The sequence below is a fragment of the Miscanthus floridulus genome, chromosome 5 (genome assembly GCF_019320115.1).
Source record: "Miscanthus floridulus cultivar M001 chromosome 5, ASM1932011v1, whole genome shotgun sequence".
Classification (NCBI taxonomy): Eukaryota; Viridiplantae; Streptophyta; class Magnoliopsida; order Poales; family Poaceae; genus Miscanthus; species Miscanthus floridulus.
In genome coordinates, this window is record NC_089584.1 from 112,832,055 (window position 1) to 112,851,961 (window position 19,907).

The 19,907-nt window shown below is 50.6% G+C and overlaps 1 pseudogene; it reads right to left on the reverse strand.

Annotated features, from left to right (window-relative positions):
* Positions 1–502: 502 nt before the first annotated feature.
* LOC136455136 (uncharacterized) lies at positions 503–18,875 on the reverse strand (annotated as a pseudogene).
* Positions 18,876–19,907: the final 1,032 nt, after the last annotated feature.

Sequence of the window (19,907 nt, forward strand, 5' to 3'; positions counted from 1 at the left end):
CATATACTACTACATACATGATTCAGGAATGTACAAAAGAGAAGAGAAACTCTTATCACAGTAACACTTCAATCGCAGCGGCAACTCTCTCAATCCAAAAATCAACCAATCCCATAGCACTCCCCTCAGCTATGACGAGCAAAAAGCAGCATTTACCAAACCTATTATGTTTCTTTTATTCCTCGGAAAAAAAAGGAATGTAAATCAACCCAAACACTCAAACCGCCTGTTTTCACCACAATCCATGCAGTGTTTCCCAATCTCCATAATCAACCAATGGAGAAGAGCAGGCACTTAGGACCAAGAAGGCTGTAAAATTTAGCCATCTCGGACATCGCAAACGAATTAAGTCCGACGCCCTGTTCGCTTGGCTTATAAGCCGTATTTTTTCAGCCAACGAACAATATTTTTCTCTCACAACAAATCAGCCAACAGTACTTTCAGCCATGGCTTATCAGCCAAGCGAAGAGGGCACGAAACTCCAAATGGAATCCGGATACACTCAGCACCAGAAGAGGTAGAAGAAAGACAGCAAAATCAGAGCAATCAGTATCTGGTCCCTAAAAGAAACGATCTTGGGACGGTCAATGCGGCTGGCGTGCCGGCCAACCTCAGAAAGATGCAGGTCGTCTGGACAGTACATGAGTTCCACGGAGATGAAGGGGCCTGGTTCATCGGTCATCTCAAACAGTACCTCTCCAACAGAGGTCTTGAACTGCCCATTGGACCATTCCTGAGTTCAGAGCAAACACTGTCATATTTTCAGACTTAGAACAGAACATCCGGCAGGCCCATACACTGGCCGAACTGAGCTAGGGCCTGTTTAGTCCCCTCCAAAACGCCAAATTTTTCAAGATTCTCCGTCACATCGAATCTTTGGACGCATGCATGAAGCATTAAATATAAATAAAAAATAAAACTAATTACACAGTTTAGACGAAATCCACGAGACGAATCTTTTAAGCCTAATTAGACTATGATTGGACACTAATTGCCAAATAACAACGAAAATGCTACAGTGCCGTTTTGCCAAAATTTTCGGCAACTAAACTGGGCCTTACAGAAAATGCACTGGACATATACAGTACATACTTTCACAGTACGCAACAGTAGGCTAAGGCATTTATGTGCTAATTTGAGATCATTTCATTCATTTGAGATCTTGGCAGTTCTTAAATTAGACAGTAAGCAGTGATGGATATGGCATGTTACCTGAATCTGCTTGCCGATTGTGACAAGCATACAGCCTGTAGGCAAACTGGAGAAGGTGAGCCCCCCAGATTGCGGAGACAAATCCGCCGATCATGCGCACAGAGGTGGATGCTCAAAGCGTGCGAGTTAGGAGCAGTAGTGCTGTCAAACTCGTTCCAACATGTTCTCGACATGTTACTGCTGTACAATGTCAGGCACAGGATTGACGGGGCTTCTCTGAACTGAGCAGAGGCTTTAGGATTTTTGACGTTATCAGATAGAACCCTGATGGCAACTTTTGCCACATCCTCCATTTTGGACGCCAAAGTGTCCATCTTGTCCCTAGCCAAATTGAATGGACTCATGTTAGCGTGGTGGTGACGACTGACAGAGTTTGTCTGGGCCGTTATGCTGAATTTGGTTGTATATGTCCACATGAGCCTACCACACTCCCTGCATAGTTGGTCTGGGCCTTTAGTTTTTTTTTCATAAGGAGGCCTTTGAGAATTGGGTTTGTCAAGGAAACACACATACACTGCTTCGTCTACTCTAAAAAAAAATTGCAGTGCTTACAAGATTGACTGATCACTTGATATCTATCATGATAATTCAGACCTCCCTTTAAATGTTTATGTAAAAATAAACTGATTATTATAAAATTTCTATGCGATTCTTTTGAAATTCCCATGTTCTAAATAGGTCTTAAATATCCATCGTGAAGTCACAAAGACACAGAAACACGTTAAAATGACAGCGGCAAGCTATCTATAATTGTTTCTGAAGCCACTTGGCCAATCATCTGATACAGCCACTACTTAATCTTCATTTGATGGTATCATTCTAAACTAGCATGCTTCTAACAAAGTCGGATGACACTAGTACGATGGAAATTATGTACTCCCTCCGATCCATTCCAAATTGTAAGCCGTTCTGAATTTTCTAGATATGTAACTTTTACTAATGGCCACTTTGTGAAGATTTCAAGTATTATGGCTTGACAAGAATAATAAGGACTGCTTCTGTTTTTTGTATTTGCTACAGCAAAGTAGCAAAAGTCATGACATCAAGGAATCAATAATAATGGCAACACCGATTAGCCAGCGATCATGTGGATGTTCGCCTATCATAGATGGAGATTTAGTAATAGGATTGGCTACTAATATCTCATTCGAACTATGATATTGCGGTATTGCCTATTTGAGTTGTGTTGCTGCATATAACTCTGTATGACTCTCTGTGATATGTTTATTAGCTCATATAGTCGTATTATCAACTCAACATATGTTTACTCCTATGCTGATAAGGGAAATGGTGTAATGGTAATGATGTAGTTTTTTCTCGGGCATGGCCAACCCACGGGTACCTCCTGCCGGCATCGACATGAATATGGGTGAAAATTTATATCCGCAATTAGTATAGGTTTTTTAATAGGTGCAATTGGTATGAGTCTTTTAATGGGTGCCATGACTGCCATCCATAAATAAAAGCTAAGGGCAGAGCTGTGGTGAGAAACCAAACTGGCCCTAATACCATCAGTTCATCACACCTTACACAGAGTTTGACAATACGTGGTAGCCGGCCGGTATACACCCAATTGTGTTCTACCACAGGTTCAAGCCAGATTGTTTTGATTTCATTATCTAAAAACATGCAGACGATCAATTTTGGTTTTCAACTGAACCCAATTCTCTGCATATAACTACATTAAACCCTGCACCTAGCTAGCACATTTGTCTAAAAACGCGTAGACTATAAATTGCAGTTTTAAAATGAACCCGTCTTTTCCAACTGAATTCGGCTTCTGAAATTCTCTGCATAATTACATTTACCTGCACCAAGCTAGCTCAAGCTATCGCTACACTGACATACCGACGTGGCTGGGTAGCTGCCTGGGTGACAAGGAAAGAGACAAAACACACTACAATTGGCAGCACAGCACGGTACGTGGAGCCAGAGAAGGCGGCGTCCATCGCTCTGTCCTCGTCGGCCGGAACCAGAAGAACTCCTCCCCGGGCGCCCCATCATCGATCGCGCCAGTCACGCGGAACGCGCCGGACTCCGAGGCCACGGTCACCGCCTGTAGCGCCGCGTCCGCGTCGCCGGAGACGAGGGCGCGCGAAGAGATCGCGTCTGAGTCCGACGAAGGCGCCGGAGGGAAGTTGAAGCGCTTCCGCGGTGGCAGGGAGAGGTCGGTGTGGAGGGTATGACCCCGGATACCCACGGCAGATTATGGGCTACGCCCTTAGGGGTGGTCGACTCTGCTCGATGCCTCCTGCAAGACATCTGGAAGATATCCTGAAGATACTACGAGATCTATTAGGATATGTATGATCCCAAGATTACTGTAATCAGTTATTACTTTTCGGTTATCTTTCAGATCTAACCGACTTGTAACCCTACTCCCCGGACTATATAAGGCGGGCAGAGACCCCCTCCAAACTCACGCAATATCATACGATAGCTAATACAAACCAACATACCACAGAAGTAAGGTATTACGTCATACTGACGGGCTGAACCTGTCCAACTCGTGTGTCTCTGTTGCCTTCTTGTTCTTGATCTCACGCTCCTCTGCCGATCAATCTACCTTCGTGGGATACCCCTCGGAGGACTGCAGACGATATTCTGTCGATAGTTGGCGCGCCAGGTAGAGGATTGCGTGTTGTTTCCCTATCGAACGAGATGGCTTTTTCCGCAGGCTCTTCGTCCCTCCCGCAGCCCGACCAGATCTTTACGGTCGGATCGATCTCGTGGATCATCAACGTCGACGGAGTCGGAGAGCTCCTTGAGCCAGCACAGATCGATTCTGCGCCGATCACCCCCGCACTTGCGATAGCAGATCCGATCTCGGAACCGCCTCCGAGGTCGCCTTCATCGACGACTCGCCGCTCGCTTCCTCGCTACCAGAGGAGGCAGATTAACAATGATGATCTGATCGCATCTATCGATCGGGTTGGTCTGAAGCTCGCCGATTGCCTCTCAATCGCCGAATCGGCTCTGGACACTATGGTCCAACGCCGACCACCCACCAATCCAGATCTGTCGGAGGCTGCTCGGAAGACTCCAGGAGTTGCGGCTCTGCCCTTCGGGCTCGCCAACGCCGCCGCCATCTTTCGAGACGCCCTAAGGGGCAAATTCGCCGACCAGGTGGGAGACATCCATCCTCTCGTCGACCAGCCTCCGCCGACCGTCAACATGCTCCACGTCAGCCGATGCTTTGCAGCGTCCCTCCAGACCATCCTGGAGGAGAATTCAGACTCCGAGTCCCAAGGCTCTACGGAGACCATCGTCGAAACCTTCACTGAGTAACTTCCTCTCCCTCCTTTCCGGGGTGGCGCGATCTTCAACGTCAGCGTCGATAGTCCCCCTTCGGAATGGCGTGACCGAGGAGGAACGCGCCGCTCGTGAGAACCGAAACGTCAACCGCGCACAACGCCGAGCAAACGAGAATGTTCTTGCGAGGGCCGAGCAGCAGCTTGACTCGCAAGGAGTACCACTCCAACGCAACCTCGACGAAGAGTTTCTCCGCGTTGATGGCCACGACGTCTTCAAGACTCCAAGCGCCAATCTGGCAGTGGCCGCCAACGAGCTCGCCCGCCTCCCGTAGATGCCCGAGCTCGCCAAGGTGGCCGCCATGCTTAAACCGGCGCACTGCCAGGTCAATGAGATCCGCTAGGATCAGAGACCTTCATGCTCCACCACTTCGATTCGCCGATCAGTCACCACAAGAACCGATCGCCGCCAAAGTCGCTTCACCGACTAGCACCGCGACGACAAGCAACCCCTCCAGGGCGGAGCTAGGGGCAACCGCACCGAACATCATCGCCAACACGACCAGGAGGTCGACCAGGACGTCCGGGTGCACCTCAACAATCTCCAAGATGCACGACGACGTATCGACGAACGCCGCTCCAGTCGCCATGAAGATGAAGTATGCCACCGGCTGGAGTATGAGCAAGAGTACGATAACCCGGACTTAGCTCTCGAGCCATTCGCCGGCGGCAACGCTGCAGACGATGGCGCCGACAACCCCGAGGGCCCCCCGGCATTCACAAGGGCGCTCCGAACACTTCAGTGGCCCCGTGGTTTCAAAATCACTAGGGTCGAGCCCTACGAGGAGAGGATGAATCCAACACAGTGTTACAGGCTTACGCCACTGCTGTTCGCGCTGCCGGAGGAGACACCAGTGTCATGGCGAACTATCTTCCCGTCATTCTCGCGCCAACCGTCATGAACTGGTTCACTGGCCTTGCCCTAGACTCCATCGAATCCTAGGAAGAGCTAAAAAAAGTATTCACCGACAATTATATGGCTACGTGTACGCGACCGGGAACCAAGCATGATCTCAACCGCATCAACCAGAAGCCATCCGAGCTCCTCTGCAGCTACATCCGGTGTTTTCCCGAGACAAGGAATTTTATTCCAAACATCACGAAAGCCGAGGTCATCACCGCCTTCATCCAAGGACTCCATCATCGCGAGCATCGCTCCAAGTTCAACCGCAAGCCACCCACTGGGATCGGCGAGATGATCACAACCGCCAACCAGTACACCGACGCCGAGGAAGCCAAGGTGCGTTTCAATGAGGATGTGGGCACTCATCGCCCAACACGCCGCTATGACGATCACCCCGACGACCATCGCCACGACGACCGCAATTACCATCGTGACAGCGGCCGTGATCGGCCAGAAGGACCCAAGACTGGTCAAAATCGCCGCCGGCGGCCAGACCACATCGTCGCTGCCGTCAATGAACCTCGCGCCAAGCGCAACTACGATGAGAAGTACAAGAAGATCCTCGACGACCCGTGCCCTCTCCATAAGAACGCCAAGCACAAGATGAAAAACTGCCTCGGTTTGGCTTAGGAGTTCCAGGACAAAAAGCTGGACAACGACACCAACGACGGAGCCGAAGGTCGCCGACCACCTAGGGGCAATAACAATGCTTTCCAGGACCACATCAAGGTGGTTGCCACCATCTTCGGGGGCCTCGCCTCCACCGAGAGCAGAAGAAAACGGAAGCTCACCGCATGTCGGGTGCTCGCCGTCACTATGGAGGACGTCACCGCCAACCCCAGCTATCGCCCATGGTCCGAGATCCCCATCACCTTCAGCAGGGCCAACCAGTGGGCGGACATTCCCTACACAGGCCGTTTCCCCCTCATCCTCGACGCAGCCGTCCAGAAGGTGCTTTTCAGAAAAGTACTCGTCGACGGTGGGAGCGCTCTGAATCTCCTCTTCGCCGGAGCCCTAAAGGAGCTAGGCCTCGGATTAGCAAATCTCACACCCTCTGACTCCTCCTTTTGGGGTGTGGTGCCTGGCAGGGCCTCCAAACCGCTTGGAGAGATCACCCTACCAGTACAGTTCGGCATAGCAAGCAACTACCGTGTCGAGCACATCAACTTCTACGTCGCCGATTTCAACACCGCCTACCACGTCATACTTGGTCGGCCAGCTCTGGCCACGTTCATGGCTGTACCACACTACGCGTATCTAGTGCTAAAGATGCCGTCGCCTGTAGGAGTTCTGGCCCTGCAGGCCAACCTCTCCATCGCCTACGCCTACGAGACTAAGAGTCTCGCCCTCACTGAAGCCACCGAGCTCTCCATCTAGATGGCCAGTGTGGTCACCGAAGCCAAGACATTGCCCGCCAACGACATGGAGATCCCTGAGCTAGAGCCTCCCCGTGCCTTCGCCAAGTCCAAGGAAATAAAGGAGGTCGGCCTCGGCCTCGACGACCCCTCCAAGACCGTGAAGATTGGGGCTCACCTTGACCCCAAATAGGAAAGCACGCTCGTCTCTTTCCTACGTGCCAGCACCGATGTGTTTGCTTAGAAACCTACAGACATGCTGGGGGTACCATGGGAGAAGATCGAGCACTCCTTGAATGTCTCGCCGACCGCCAAACCGATCAAGCAGAAACTCCACCGATTCGTGCCAGACAAGAAGGAGGCTATTAGGGTAGAAATAAAATGGCTCTTAGCTGCCGGATTTATAAAAGAAGTGTATCATCCTAAGTGGTTAGCAAACCCTGTTCTCGTTCGAAAAAAGAATAAAGAATGGAGAATGTGCATTGATTACACTGATCTTAACAAACACTGCCCTAAAGACCCCTTCGGTTTGCCTCGGATAGACGAGGTTGTAGACTCCACTGCCGGCTATGAACTGCTCTCCTTCCTTGACTGTTACTCCGGCTATCACTAGATCTCTCTCAAGGAAGAAGACCAGATCAAGACGTCGTTTATCACGCCCTTCGGTGCGTATTGCTACACCACCATGTCCTTCGGACTTAAGAACGTCAGGGCAACTTATCAAAGGGCTATCCAGATATGCCTTGATCAACAGATTGACCGCAACGTCAAAGCTTACATCGATGATGTGGTCGTCAAGTCCAAGACCGCCAATGATCTTATCGCCGATCTCGAAGAAACGTTCGCCAACCTAAAAAGGTACCGATGGAAGCTGAACCCTTCAAAGTGCATTTTTGGAGTTCCATCCGGTATACTCCTGGGCTACATTGTCAGCGCACGAGGCATCGAGCCCAATCCTGACAAGGTCTCCGCCATCACCAACATGAAACGGCCAACATGCATCAAGCATATACAGAAGCTTACAGGCTGCATAGCTGCTTTAAGCCGCTTCATATCGCGCCTCGGCGAAAAAGAGCTACCTTTCTTCAAACTCCTCAAGGCCTCTGAGCGCTTTTCCTGGTCAGAAGAGGCAGACACAGCTTTCGAGCAGCTTAAGTTGTTCCTAACATAGCCTCCGATCATGACGGCGCTACGGCCAGATGAAACTCTCCTAATCTATATCGCCACTACTTCTCGCGTCGTCAGCACAACAATTGTGGTCGAACGTGAGGAGGTTGGGCACGCCTATAAGGTGCAACGTCTGGTATATTTCATCAGCGAGGTTCTTAACGAGCCCAAGACTCGTTATCCTCAGGTCCAGAAGCTGCTATACGCCGTTCTGATTACGTCGCGCAAGCTCCGCCACTACTTCGAGTATTACAAGATCACCGTGGTCACTGAGTTCCCTCTAGGGGACATCCTCCGCAACAAAGAGGCCAACGGCCGTATCATCAAGTGGGCTATCGGAAAGGTTCTAATGGCTAGAGGGGGGGTGAATAGCCTATTAAAAATTTCTACAACAACACTTAACAAACCGGTTAGACAATTATGAGGCGAAGCGAGTGTTATGCTAGCCTACCAAAAATGCAAGTTACCTACCACAATTCTAGTTACTATTGTTTCTAACCATACAATAGCTATGACACTACACTAAATTAGTGTGCTCTCAAAAGCTAACTAAAGAGCCACACTAACCAAACTAACAAGCTCTCACAACTATTTACACTAAGAAGCTTGACAACTAGTTTGCGGTAATATAAAGAGGGTGAGCAAGAAGGTTATACCGCCATGTCGAGGAAGGAGCCAATCAATCAAAAGAATGAATAATAATGAAGACCAATCACCTCGGAATCAAATGACGAGCACAATGATTTTTACCGAGGTTCACTTGCTTGCCGACAAGCTACTCCTCGTTGTGGCGATTCACTCACTTGAAGGTTCACGCGCTAATTGGCATCACACGCCAAAGCCTCAATAGGGTGCCGCACAACCAACACAAGATGAGGATCACACATGCCACGAGCAATCCACTAGAGTACCTTTTGGCTCTCTGCTGGGGAAAGGTCAAGAACCCCTCACAATTACCACGATCGGAGCCGGAGACAATCACCACCCTCCGCTCGATGATCCTCGCTGCTCCAAGCCATCTAGGTGGCTGCAACCACCAAGAGTAACAAGCGAATCCCGTGGTGAAACACAAACACCAAGTGTCTCTAGATGCAAACACTCAAGCAATGCACTTGGATTCTCTCCCAATCTCACAAAGATGATGAATCAATGATGGAGATGAGTGGGAGGGCTTTGGCTAAGCTCACAATGTTGCTGTGTCAATGCAAATGGCCAAGAGAGTGAGCTTGAGCCAGCCATGGGGCTTAAATAGATAGCCCCCATGAATAGAGCCATTGTACCCCTTCATTGGGCACTGCTCAGGGTGACCGGACGCTCCAGTCATATTGACCGGACGTTGGACCTCAGCGTCCGGTCACACGTTGTGTGCCACGTGTCCCCTCTCTTCAAATGTTGATCGCCCGATCTCAACGGCCAAGAGATGACCGGACGCAGCAGCTCAAAGTGATCGGATGCTGAACTCCAGCGTCCGGTCGTTTCCAGTAAGCATCCAGAGATGACTTTTCACGACCGGACGCGTCCGATCATGCTCGACCGGACTCACCCAGCATCCAATCACACGACGACTCTTCTATGTGCTGCCACATCAGTCGGATCGAACTCACCCTGTCAGTGTCTGGTCACCAAGTGACCCAACGTCCGATCAAAGACTGACGCCAGCATCTTTGCTGTATCATTGACCAGACGCACTGGTCCCACTGAGACCAGTGTCCGGTCACTGCGTGACCAGCGTGACTAACTCCTTTTCAACTCTATCTTCTTCACCCTTGCTCAAATGTGCCAACCACCAAGTGTATCACCTTGTGCACATGTGTTAGCATATTTTTAGAAATATTTTCAAGGGTGTTAGCACTCCACTAGATCCTAAATGCATATGCAATGAGTTAGAGCATCTAGTGGCACTTTGATAACCGCATTTCGATACGAGTTTCACCCCTCTTTATAGTACGGCTATCAATCCTCAATGTGATCACACTTACTAAGTGTCTCGATCACCAAAACAAAATGGCTCTTACCATTTATACCTTTGCCTTGAGCCTTTTATTTTTCTCTTTCTTCTTTTCAAGTCCAAGCACTTGATCATCACCATGGCATCACCATCATTATGTCATGGTCTTCATTTGCTTCATCACTTAGAATGTGCTACCTATCTCATGATCACTTGATAAACTAGGTTAGCACTTAGGGTTTCATCAATTCACCAAAACCAAACTAGAGCTTTCACTATCGAGCTCGGCACTTACTCCATTGAATTCAGAAGCAAGCCTACCATCAAGTCTCAGGCGCTTGTTGATTTCGTCGCTGAGTGGACCGAGATCCAAGAGCCCATCGCCACCACCTACCCTGAGCACTAGGTGATGTACTTCGACGACGCCCTTAACATCAATGGTGCTGGTACGGGCATTCTGTTTATTACGCCGACCAAGGATAAGTTCCGATACGTTCCCCGGATACACTTTTCGGCCTCCAACAACGCCATCGAATATGAAGCATGTCTCCACGGACTCCGTATAGCCGTTGAGCTCGGCGTCAAACGTCTCATGGTATACAGGGACTCCTCACTGGTCATCAACCAGCTTAACAAAGACTAGTCTTGCTCCAGTGAGAAGATGGATGCATATTGCGTTGAAATCAGGAAGCTTGAAGGGAAGTTCTACGGTATCGAGTACCACCACGTGGTACGCGGTCAAAATCAGCTCGCCGATCACTTGCCCAAGTTGGGCTCCTCTCGCGCCGTGATTCTGCTAGGGGTCTTCGTTCAAGATCTTCTGGCCCATCCATTAAGGAAGAAAAGGAAATTCAGGAAGTTCCCCCCGTCGAGTAGCTGGTACTTACGATACCTTTGCCGGCCGCTGATTGGAGGGAACAGTTCATCAAGTACCTCTCCAGCGCCGAAGTACCCGCCGACAAGACTGAAACCGAACGCCTAATCCGTCGAAGCAAACATTACGTGCTGGTGGATGGCAACTTGATGAGGAAAAGTGCGAAGGAAGGGATTATGCAAAAATGCATCACCCAAGAAGACGGAGTGAAGTTACTTCTCAAAATTCACTCTGGTTCCAGTGGCAACCACGCGGCCTCGAGAACACTAGTTGGCAAAGCTTTTCGAGCTAGTTTTTACTGGCCTACGGCCATCTCCGATGCAGAAGACCTCGTCCGACGTTGTGAAGGATGCCAATTTTTCACCAAGCAAATACACATGCCGACACAAGAGTTGCAGACCATTCCAGCTTCATAGCCCTTTGCATGCTGGGGACTGGACATGATTGACCCTTTTAAGCCAGTGCCAGGTGGCTTCTGGTATGTATACGTCACCATTGATAAGTTCTCCAAGTGGATCGAGTATAAACCGCTCGTCTCGGCTACTGCAAAGAAAGCAGTCGAGCTCTTCGAAGACATCATCCATAGATTCGGTCTCCCGAACAGCATCATCACCGACCTCGAAACTATATTTACTAGCCATCACTTTTGGGACTTTTGCGAAGACCGATGCATCTCCGTCAAGTACGTCTCCGTTGCCCATCCTAGAGCCAACGGCCAGGTCAAACGGGCGAACGACATGATCCTTGATGCCCTCAAAAAGAGGCTATATCAGAAAGAAGAAAAGCATCCGGGCAGATGGCTCAAGGATCTACCAGCTATAGTCTAGGGACTACGCACTCAAGCTAGTCACAGCACTGGTGTGTCTCCATATTTCTTGGTCTATGGCTCAGAAGCCATACTACCAGCGGATATTGCCTTCCGAGCACATAGGGTGGAAAATTATGATGAAGAGCGAGCCGCAGCTGTTCGGGCAGAGGACGTCGACAAGGCCAAGGAAGAACGCCTAATCACTTGTGTTCGCACAGCCAAATATCTAGAAGGCTTGCGAAGGTACTACAATCGCAACATCAAAGGTCGTTCATTTGCTGTTGGCGATCTCGTTCTCCACAGAAAACAAAAAACCAAAGGGATGCACAAGCTCTCCTCCCCCTGGGAAGGGCCTTACGTCGTCAAAGAGGTTACCCGACCAGGGTCTTATCGCCTATGTGACTTAGACGGAATCGATGTCCCCAACTCACAACACATCAAGCACCTCATACATTTCTATCCTTGAAACACCCTAGATATGTACTCTCCACTTTATGATGAATAAAGTTTTGGTCTTCACAATTTGTCTCTATTAATTCTCCATTATGGTTTAATCTCCACTTACAGTCACCGAGCTTTCAGCTACTCCATAACGACTCCAATATGAAATTGCCATAACTGCGCTGACCACGTTTCTCCAAATCTCCCACGTTTTCGCCGAACGAGTTTCTTCGAATCACCGAACACGTTTTCTCCGAATCACCGAACACATTTTCTCCAAATCGCCAAACACGTTTCCTCCAAGTCGCCGAACACTTTTTCTCCAAATCGTCAAACATGTTTTCTCCAAATCACCAACATATTTCACCAAACATATCTCTCCAAATCGCCGAACATTTTGCTCCAAATCTTTAAGATATTTCGCCGATCAGCGAGCAGTATACGTTCTTTTCTATTCTCTTCGGAGAAGACCCAGTCTCCGATCTCTCCCTACACGTGCCATAGGCTCCGCGCTCTGCGTTATGAGTGGTTAGCTATGGTTCCTTGGTCACGCCTGTTCCTCCTACATGTCCACGGGCTCCGCGCTCGACATTATGGGCTAGCCAAGGCCGAGAGCTCAGCACAGAACTAATTGCTCGGACGCCACTTATACTACGTATATCTCCAAGTTATTTCAACAACCGTCGAGCAGCACATGTTCCGCTCTGTTCTCTATGGAGAAGACCCAGTCTCCGATCTCTCCCTACACGTGCCACGGGCTCCGCGCTCTATGTTATAGGTTGTCGGCTACGGTTCCTTGGTCACGCCTGTTCCTCCTACACGTGCACGGGCTCCGCGCTCGACGTTATGGACTATGGGCTAGCCGAGGCCATGGGGGTCAGTAGCGAACCAACTGCTTGGACGCTACTTATACTATGTATAATTACGTTATGGTTAAAACTACGAAGATTTTTTTGTCGAAATACAAGCAAGCTGCATACACATGCACCTTATAACATTTATCACATACATAAGTGTTTTTTGCGCTTTCGTGCGTTCTAACTACACTGTCCAGATATTATAGATGATAATCTCCGAGCAGATCACCGAGCTTCACCATCGCCGCTCATTTCACCAAACAGGTCGATGTCGCCGGCCAGCTTTTTCGCCGCATCCTCCACCTCATCCTCCAGCTGCCGGGTCTCCGCCTCGCTCAGCCCTTCGGCGAATCCGGCCCCTATCGCCTGAAGGTCAACGGATTGATAGTGGGACCAAACCACCACAAGGGCATGAGTAATGTCGGTAACAACGACGTCGCAGTTGTATCTCTTGAAGCTCTCCCACGCCGTCTTGCACCTTTGGATGACGATGTCCGGGCGCGATGGCCTGCCGTCGGGTTGAGGAGCCACCTCTAGGTCGACGTAGTCGAGCACTGGTTTGACTCCGACAACTACGGCATCAAACTTGTCCCTCTGGGTTCGGGCATCCTGCTCCAGCACATCGAACTACACCTTGACCCTCTGACGGTAGTCTGCAAGCATTACAAAGTTCCATCAAGCAAGGAAACTACTTCAACATTAACTCCGACCAAGGAGTACTCACCGTTCAACTCCTCGGCCAGTTTGTTTGCTCACCCTGTCTCCTTTGCCTTCTCTTCTCGGAGTTGTTTGAGAGCCTGGCGCAGCTAGCCGAGCTCCGTGTTTTGCTCTACAAGCACAACAGTCATTGCCAAAAATATGGCTGTTTAGCAATACAAAGCACATTCGCCAATATACCGTACCTGCTTTCTGCTCGGATACACTTCTGAGCTGCTCAGATTTCTGTTCCAATTGCGTGGAGGCACTCGCCAGCTCTTTGGACTTGCACCACAGCTGCTTGGACGCAGCCGCCAGCTGCTTGGACAGGTCCCCCTTATGGTGTTCCAGGTCCCACGCGTTAAGGTCTCGCTCGCGTGGGGCCCTCTGGATGTTTCTCTCCATCAGGTTCATCGCCTCTCTGAGTTTTTCGTTCTCTTCGGTGAGGGGTTCCATCCTCTTTATCAGCTGGTGCCGCTGCTCGGTAGTCCGAGTTATCCCCTACAAACGCACGATTATAATGATGAACTCCGATCTCCAACGTCAAAGATGAGCACTCCAGATGCAGTACTGACATTGATTTATTTCATCACTCTGGCAAGGGCGGTCTTCAACCTCCTCATCTCCCTGGTGGTATCTTCCTCCTCGATAACCACCACCTCGTCGCCGCGCTTGCGAAGGATTCGGACGGGTTGAAGTCGAGGTTCAACACGCTCGATCTCTTCCACCTCGTCCTCTTCCGCCGTAGCTCGAGGCACCATCGGGGGGCTCCATGGCTAGACAGCGGGTCCGACCATCCCTGGCGACGCCTCAAGGGGCGCCGTTTGCTCCTAGGCCGCCACCGGCTTCATCGTCCTAGACTCCAGCGCATCGCCGGCAACTCCAGCCTCTGCTCCCGATGACCCGGCGGTTCCCGCCATTGCCTCGGGCACTACCGCTGATCCGTCCATTATCAACGCTGCTCATTCGTCATCGCCAAGTTCGCCAGCAGCGGCGGTTGACTCCTCCTATGGCTGCTGAGCTCTCGAGGACTCTAGGACAGGAGCCGCCGGCGTTGCCTCCACCATGGGATCAGCCCTCGGTGATTCGACAGTCTAGACTGGTGGGGTCAGACCCTCCGCACGCTTTGCACTACATCAGATCAGTTCGTCAAGCGCCAAAAAAGCTAAGAAATGACAACAAAGTAACTGCAAGGAAAGGATATTTACAGTTTCGTCTACTGGTACAATTTCTTGAACCGGTGACGCCTACCCGAGCACCCAGGCGTGGCCATGGGGTCGACTTTCGTGCTCTGGGGTGGTGGTCCCGTCTCCTCCACCATCGGCCTCTGCTCTGCCTGCCGCTCTGGAACTTCCTCCGCCTACTGCTCGGGGACTTCCATCGCCTACTGCTCAGGGGCTTCCGTCGCCTGCTGCGTAGGGACTCCCCTAGCCCGCTGCTCGGGGAATTTTTCACCATTCTTCGCTTGTTCCTCCGCGCGCGTGCTGCGTGGAGGCGATTCAGTGTTCGGTGGAGGAGCCACTGAAGTTTCGTCGTCATCTGACCACTCGATCACCGCGGTCCTTCGCGTTTGAGTGGTTTGGTCGCCACCAAGTGAGATGCCGCCCGGTTTGAGGGGACCGGCGGCCTCCGTCTTCCTCTTCTTCCGGGCCGGCTCGTATGTCGCTGCCCTCTTCCCCCGGATTTTCTCCAGCACCGGGGACGGACTCTCCGATGAGGTGCTGACTGCTCCCTCCTCAGGCTGTGGTGGTGGCCGAGAATCTACGCCCTTCTGCCAATCACTCCTTGGGACGCCCGAGAAGTACACCGCTCTTTCCTGCGAATGGATCTTTGCATAAGTGAATCAGTTCATTGCTCGACAATAATCATGGACACAAAGCAGCATGAGAAAAACAATCGAGATGGTTACCTGAGGAGGCGGATTTGTACAATTGAAGGCCCTCGTTTGCCTTGGTCAGCTGAATGAGGCATTCGGAGCGAATAGCTCTGCGGCTCGCTCTAGCACATCTTTCCTCGACAGTCGCTCCGTCCTCTTCCGGGTCCCGTCGTCATCACCTTTGAAGTCAAAGCCCGGGTGGGCCCTTTCCTTGCAGGGCTAGATGCGACGCACTATGAAGCTTGCAGCCACCAGTTCGTCGCTAATCTCCACGCCTTTAATCAAGTCAAGGAGCTCCCTCACCTGCTCCATTTCAGCGCTATTCGATTTCTCCGACCAGCTCTTCTGGCTCTCTGGGATGTGGTGGACGTCGCAGCGGATTGCAGGGTGACTTTGCTTCACGTAGAACCAATTGGAGTTCCACCCTTTCAGAGAAGTGTTCAGCAGTACATTAATGTACTCGCTGGCCATCCTATCCTAGAGCTGTAGATATACGCCGCCGACCACCTTGGAACCACCGTCGCCTTTCTTCTTCAACCAGAACAGGTGTCTGAAGAGGTTGAAGTGCGGCAGAACCCACAGATACGTCTCACAGAAATGAATAAAGATCGAGATGTGTAATATGGTGTTGGGGTGGAGATTGCACAGACTAATCATCCAAAACTCCAGCAGATCCCACGGGAAAGAATGAACAGGGAACCCCAACCCACGCTAGAAATAATCCTCAAAGACTATAGCTTCATCAGTGTTAGGCATTGGGAAGGGCTCACCGCTGGCTGGCCGCCATCCGACGGTGACGCGGTCTGGAAGGACTCCCGCCACCACCATCCTGTTGAGCTCCGCCAACCCCATCTTCGATGGCACCCATTCCTCGTCGTGGCTGGCTCCGGCGGCTGCCTTCTTCGGTTTCATAGCTCCATTTTTTCGGCGCCATTTCTCAGATTTGGTTTGAGAATGGTGGCGGATGCGCGTGTGGATGTGAATCTAGAAATGCGACGGCGGAGGAAGACGAAATGGCAAATGGGCAAAGGTATGAGCGTGGGGTGCGGTGGCGCAGTTATAAAGCACCCCCAACTCTTCGCATTCTAGGGTTTTTGGGAAACCGTTCCCGTGATTTGCGCCTCTCCGAATTCTCCGATGCGGCTTAATAGGCTGCAACCTGGGCTTTCACACAATCGCAGCACATGTCGCTCATTTATCGCCGCCGTTGATTACCACTCACCGAATAATCGCCGACTTCTCCGCCATTTATTGAGGCTCAGTAACAGTTACTGTACAGCCATTACTCCGGTTTTTTCTCCACGGTTGGGTTTTTCAGATATCTCCGTAAATGGCTCGGGGACTAGCTACCTGCTCGGCTGGTCTTTTTACAATTTTTCTGTTTCTGACCCTGGCACCACGTGACTGCGTCACCTACTGTCAGGCTCGGGGACTAAGTGGGCACACTTCACCTTGCAGTGAATGTGCTCTCTCTCATTTCAGGGCTACGCTCGAGAACTAGCTGCCTGCTCGGCTAGTCTTTTACTATTCTTCTACTTTGGACCCTGGCACCAAATAACTCCGTCGTCTACTGTCAGGCTCGGGGACTAAGTGGGCACACTTCACCTCGTGGTGAATGTGCTTGCTTTATTCTGGAAGACTCCGCGCCTCTTGAAGTTGAAGAAGACTATCTCCTTTTCTCGTGTACGGACTCTAAGTGGACACACTTGGTCCACCGCGAAGAAATTTTCGATTATGAATTTGAGCTCCTTACACCCTTATGGCAAGTCGTGCTTGGGTTATGCTGCTCGGCTACGGTTCGTGCTGCTCGGCTACGGTTCGGGCTGCTCGGTGACAGTACACGCTGCTCGGCGACTGCTCACAACTGCTCGGTAACTCATCACGGTGGTCGGACCATGAGTTCAACTGCTCGGCCTCGTTCGCACCTGCTCGAACAAGTTCAAGACAGCGTTGCACAACGGATACAAGGCGCTCGGGGACTAGCTGTGGGGGGTATGACCCCGGATACCCACGGCAGAACACATGGGCTGCGCCCTCAGGGGCGGCCCAGCCCACAAGACGAAGCCTTGAGGGGCACGACTCTGCTCGGCGCCTCCTGCAAGACAACTGAAAGATATCCTGAAGATACTACGAGATCTGTTAGGATATGTATGATCCCAAGATTTCTATAATCAGTTATTACTTTTCAGTTATCTCTCAGATCGAACCGACTTGTAACCCTGCTCCCCGGACTATATAAAGCGGGCAGGGACCCCCTCCAAACTCACACAATATTATACGATAGCTAATATAAACCAACAGACCACAGGAGTAGGGTATTACGTCATACTGATGATCTGAACCTGTCTAACTCGTGTGTCTCTGTTGCCTTCTTGTTCTTGATCTATCTCACGCTCCTCTGCCGATCAATCTACCTTCGTAGGATACCCAGTGCCGGTCCTAGGATTTTAAGGGCCCTCTGACGATCTCGTCGTAACGGTCCCTCTTGATAATGTATAAAATCTTATAATATATATGCGCTAATTTTACTTGTAAAACAAAAGTAAATTCAATAACATATTTTTAATTTAACATGTCTGATAATTATCGAGGAACAATATAGATTAAACAATATATTTATAGATGTATGATAATTATCGAGGAACAATGTAGATTAAAAAAGTAATATATTCGTTTTCTTTTCTCACCCATGACAAATGTTTTTTTAGTAACATTCTAAAATTCTAACACCTAAATTAGAAGAAAAATATGACTATATGAGTAGAAAGTACTAGAAGTCTGAAATACTATACAAATAATTAATTTGGATTAAAAATAAAAAGAAAAAAAATACCTTGGGCCTAAACAACTGATCGGTGATCGCAATTCATAAGAAGCCAAGAATTAAGATGTTGTCGTCGTGGAGTCCTGCCTGGTCTTCGTCCTCGTGCGCCGTGTCCGTGTCTCCGGCAGCCTAGCTCTTCGCGGCGACGTGGCTCACCAGCTCCTCGTGTGTAAGGGGCATGTCGTGAACTCATGATCAGAGTGTGCTGTGTGCAGCGTGACTCCTCGTCTCCTCTCTACCCGAGGGCCATGGGGAAAGAAAACTATGAAAGAAATGATGATGTTGTCTTTTTGGACCGCCTATCCAGTTTTATTTCTCTCTTCTCATTAGTTTGCTAATACCTAATGGACTATAGGACCTGGGGATTTGTATACCTAGGCTTGGACCCCTCCTCCGCTTGGGCCATCGGCCGTCGCACCTCGTGCCCTACCTCTAGGGCCGGCACTGGGATACCCCGGAGGACTGCCGACGATATTCTGTCGATAGTCGGGCACGCAGAGGGAGGCCTCGAGGAACTTGGCGAGGACACGCTCGTCGGCGGCGGCGGAGCGCACGCCGCGCGCCGTGCGGATCGGGGTCGGCGCCGGCGGCGAGCCGCGGGGCCGTGGACGTCCCCGTCATGTCTGGGATGAGAGGGTGGGTGGGATGGGATGGGAAGACCTTCGGGCGGCGACGATCGTGCTCTGCTCCAGTCTGCTGGGGTTGGTGGTGCGCCCGTTGCCACCTTTGCTGTGGTGGACTGGTATCCGACTATCCGTGGTTGCGTGGGTTTGAAGAAAGAGGGGCCAGGACGGCGAGGGGTCGTGAGAATGAGATCTGCTGGTGGCCGTCAGATGAGGAGCGCGGATGGCTCGATGGCGCGTGGGGGCCGCTGAAGCGGCGGGAAAGTGGAGGTACTTCCGCGGCACAGAACTCTGGGCTGGGTGGCGAGCGGCGGCAGGCCGCAGGGCAAAAGGTGGCGGTGGCTGTTTGCTTGTAGGATGCTGGATTGCTGGGATGGAAGCCAGCGCCGGTCCGTCAAAATTTCGGCCGTTGACCACGGGAGAACGGTCACGTTTGGATTAGAGCCGCGATTTGATCTGGTGAACTAGAAATCACCGCGGCCTGTCCAACTTAGCGTGCAGCGATCACCTCGCGGCAACGAACGCGACAGAGGCAGCTCATTCAATTCGCATTTGATCTGATGAACTGGGAATCAAGGACGGGACAGGGGTGCTGCCGTGCTGGACTGCTGGTGCTGCACAATCGTGGATGCACGTCTCCTGGACATCCCAACCGGCCGCCTGCTCCACCACCATGAATCCACCATGCATGTCCTCTCATCTAGATCCAGGAAACTATTGATTTGCAGTGACCCACCGCCCGCCGCCCCAACCAAATCAATTGCTCCCCCCTCCGGTCTCCTCTCCTGTATTTTAGAATTTTTAAAACAAACTAAAAAAGACAAAAGACAATATACTCTTATTTTATTTCTTAATCAGGTGTTTTTTTTGCGAACATAATTAGGTGTTATTGTCGACATGATTAATAAAAATTAGTTGATAAGTGACAAGTCGATATAAGGGTCGTCCCAACTCCCAACCCAAAAACTATAGGCTCTATCTTTGTCAAGTTATATAGAACCAACTGGTGTC